Raw genomic sequence first — 4,658 nt, forward strand, 5'->3', positions numbered from 1 at the left:
GTTCTCGGGGATATACAGCGTGACACAGTGTGACAAGGCTGACCCTTTGAAATACAGGCACAACAGAAATAGGAAGTAAGAGTGAGAGAAAGTTGTGGTGAAAGAGCACAGCAGGGTTCGCCACCATCCCCTGCCGGAGCCTCGTGGAGCTTTAGGTGTTTTCGCTCAATAAACACTCACAACGCCCGGTCTGGGAATCGAAACCGCGATCCTATGACCGCGAGTCCGCTGCCCTAACCACTGGGCCATTGCGCCTCCACTTATGACTCATTAAGGCATTGATATCGTGTCTTACCTCTATAGACGCAGTCGTGAATGCATGGTTAAGAAGCTTACTTCCCAATTATGTAGTCATGGGTTCAGTCTCATTAAGCGGCACCTTGGGCAGGTCTCTTCTACGATAGCTCCAGGTTAATCAAGGCTTTGTGAGTGGACTTGGTAGACAGAAATTGTAGGAAAATTTGTCATGTATTTGTGTGTGTGTGCTTGCGTGCGTGTATATATATGTATGTTTGTATGTATGTATCTACGTGTGTGTGTGTGTGTGCGTGTGTGTATTGTGTTTGTTTCCCACCACCAACTTGACAACCTCAGTTGTGAAGAGAAAAACCTTAAAATTTGAAATAAACGCTCAGACGTATCTGGATCGGTTTGAATTGTCCGAAGAAATGTGTTTTGAAAATTTTTTGGTGGAAATAAAGAATTACGTCACTTAATTTATTAAGTAGAACGTCTTTACTCTCACGTAATATTTCGAAAGAATTTGTGCAGTACAAATTCCATTTTACCCATCTTCCCTGGTTCTGTTTTCCAGTCTCGATGATAGACCAGGAGATGTATCATTTACTTTTGGGTTTAGAGGTGGTGAATATAAATTTTCAGCGAAATAGATTTGCAGTCACTATTAGAAAAAGTGTTCATATGCGCCAAGAAACGGCACTCAAAATGAATCGAAGCCCCGATGCATATTTTAGCATTATTGTGGTGTGTAATAGTGCCAGTCACTTATATACAGCAGTGTAACGCAAAGTGTGACCAGTCAAGGGGCAATTAGTGGGTATTCTACAATTACATTTCTTCATGAAATCTCAATATATCCAACGCAGAGGATTCGCAGTTAAATTTATTCTTCAGAAGGTGTGGCAAAAATGCGATTCATCTAGTAGTATAACCGTATTTAAGAGCATTAAAATATCGTGTTTATGTGTTCATAATAAATACAACTTGTTTGATGTTCATTACTGATTCAGTATGCGTTCTGTAATACATATTATAGCACCGACCAGTAGTCAATGTTTTTAAACAACTGTAAAGAACAAGAGATATTTAGGAATAACTTTTTGTTCTACTAGTTATATGAGTAGTTTTGTTTCCATAATATCGTTTGTAAATGATATGATATAATGACATATATACGTTTTTTGTACATCTTTTTTTTTTAATCACATGTTTATGCTATACAGTTCTTATAACCAACTCGTATTCTGTAGAATTAATTTTATTCTGATTAGGAAGTTAGATATTTAGAGTTTTGTGTCTTCTTAAGCACTAAACCATTCTTCATCTATTATGTGGTTATACTAGTATCTTTTCACCCATTTGTATATATTGGATATACATACATACATATATGCATGCATACATACATACATACATACATACATACATACATACATACATACATACATACATAAATACATACATACATACATACATATTCAACATCACAGCATTTTTCCTACTTTCAGCCTGTTTTTTTTTTTAATGGCATATCAGTTTTAGAGAAACCTTAATACTTGAGATTCTCTCCCCTTCTCGTTTACAGTTGCTACCAATTGCCACAAACTGATTTCTCTACCTTCTGTGGATACAGAAATAATTTCAAGGGAAAATAATTTATCTTGTGATGTTGTTTGGCTTTGTAGTTCAGGAACATGACTCCACCCACATAGAGTTATTCCTCTTTGTCATTTTCATCTTTATGTTTTTATGTGCAATGTACACCTACACACACATACATATATACATACATGCATGCATACATACATACATACATACATACATACATACAAACATGCATGCATACATACATACATACAAACATGCATGCATACATACATACTGCATATCAATGTATATTTGATGATAACAATAGTCTATACATTGTGTATGCGTATCTGTATGTATGCATATATATGGGTGTGTAAACTATTCTGATCAATAAGTATCCGGACTGTTGCCATAGTAATGAAGCTAAAGCATGCAGAGTGAAGCTGCTTGGCACAGATTGACATTGAACTCTGATGTGCATGAGCACTAAGTTTTAACATTCTCACTCACTTCCGCTGTTTATAGCAGTGCTTGGAAGGAAGGTGTGTAGCATGTGATCGTCGCATTGACCATGACAGAGAAAGTTAAGCAGAGAATCTGCATAAAATTTTGCCAAAAGCTGATCAGAGGCCCACGCAAAGTTTTCGGAAAGTTTCCATCGTTCTCAATACAATCAAGGAGATCTTGGACAACTGAAACCTAAGTGTCTTTTTGGTTAGCTGAAAGCAGTTTTGGCACAAACTTGGCAAACCCCGCTTCTCATACCAAAATTTTCAGTGATAATGGACTGAACTGACCCGTAACTAATCTGCACATCCTCTGATATCTCATGGATGGTGATTCGACGATTTCCCCTCACATCTGCAATGTTTTTCTCAGTTCTGCTGGTTGCAGGTCTCCCAGAACGTTTGTCAATATTGACATTTTTTTCGGCCATCTTGGAAACGCCTGAACTACACGTACACTTGACTGCGGCTCATACGCTCCTCTCCATACACTTTCAGAAATTTGTGTAGGACTCTGAGCAGGTATCGCCATGAGAACTTTCATTGTCATGGTCAATGTGATGATCACGCGCTACACACGTTCCTTCCAAGCACTGCTGTAAACAACGGAAGTGAGCTAGAACGTTAAAACTTAGGGTACATGCACAGCAAAGTTGAAAGCCAATCTATGCCAAGTGGCTTCACTCTGCGTGCTTTAGCTTCGTTACTATGGCAACAGTCCTGATACTTATTGATCAGACTTCATATATATATATATATATATATATATATATATATATAGAGAGAGAGAGAGAGAGAGAGAGAGATAGATAGATGTATCTATATATAATACACACACACATGCACACACATATACACACATATATGCAGATATATATACATGTAGATATAGATATATAAATGTATAAACGTATGTAAAATACATCATTTCGAGCGTGGCCGTTGCCAGTACCTCCTGACTGGCCTTCGTACCGGTGGCACGTAAAAGCACCCACTACATTCTCGGAGTGGTTGGCGTTAGGAAGGGCATCCAGCTGTAGAAACTCTGCCAGATCAGATTGGAGCCTGGTGTAGCCATCTGGTTCACCAGTCCTCAGTCAAATCGTCCAACCCATGCTAGCATGGAAAGCGGACATTAAACGATGATGATGATGATGATGATGATGATGATATATAAATGTGTGTGTATGCATATATATATATATATACTATTTTATTTTATTTTACTATTTTACTTGTTTCAGTCATTTGACTGCGGCCATGCTGGAGCACCGCCTTTTTTAGTCGAGCAAATCGACCCCAGGACTTATTCTTTGTAAGCCTAGTATTTATTCTATCGCTAAGTTACGGGGACGTAAACACACCAGTATCGGTTGTCAAGCGATGTCGTGGGGACAAACACAGACACACAAACATATACACACACATGCATATATATATACATATATATGACGGGCTTCTTTCAGTTTCCGTCTACCAAATCCACTCACAAGGCTTTGGTCTGCCCGAGGCTATAGTAGAAGACACTTGCCCAAGGTGCCACGCAGTGGGAATGAACCCGGTACCATGTGGTTGGTAAGCAAGCTACTTACCACACAGCCACTCTTGCGCCTATATATATATCGTAAATAATATAATTTAAAGAAGAAACAAAAATTAGATAATTATCTTATATTTATGATATACATTATTACAACAAATACATTAAGACATTTAGAACATTTTAAAAGTATTATTTAAGAATATAATAAAAATAAAAAATATATGAAATAAAAATGGGCATAAAAATATAAGCAAGAAAAAATTTGACATGTAGAGTGATATAATGAATATAAGAAAACCTTATTAGAAATTAAAAATTAAAAATTAAAAGTTAGAAATTACATTGACGGCAGTGAGAAACATTAATGAGGAATTTAAAAGTCAGACAAATATATTTGTTTTAAGAGTTCTAAAAAATATATAACGGATTATAATAACTCTTTCTGTCTACCAAATCCACTCACAAGGCTTTGGACAGCACGAGGCTATAGCAGAAGAAACTTGCCTAAGGTGCCACACAGTGGGACTGAACCCAGAACCATTGTGGTTGGGAAGCAAGATTCTTACCACATACACACACATATAATATGTGTGTGTGTATGTATGTGCATGTGTATAGATAGACAGACAGACAGATAGACAGATTGATAGATAGATAGATAGATAGATAGATAGATAGATTAATGGATAGACAGACAGACAGACAGATAGACAGATAGATGGATGGATGGATGGATGGATGGATGGATATATATATATATATATATATATATATATATA

Source organism: Octopus bimaculoides, chromosome 4, assembly GCF_001194135.2.
Source record: "Octopus bimaculoides isolate UCB-OBI-ISO-001 chromosome 4, ASM119413v2, whole genome shotgun sequence".
Lineage (NCBI taxonomy): Eukaryota > Metazoa > Mollusca > Cephalopoda > Octopoda > Octopodidae > Octopus > Octopus bimaculoides.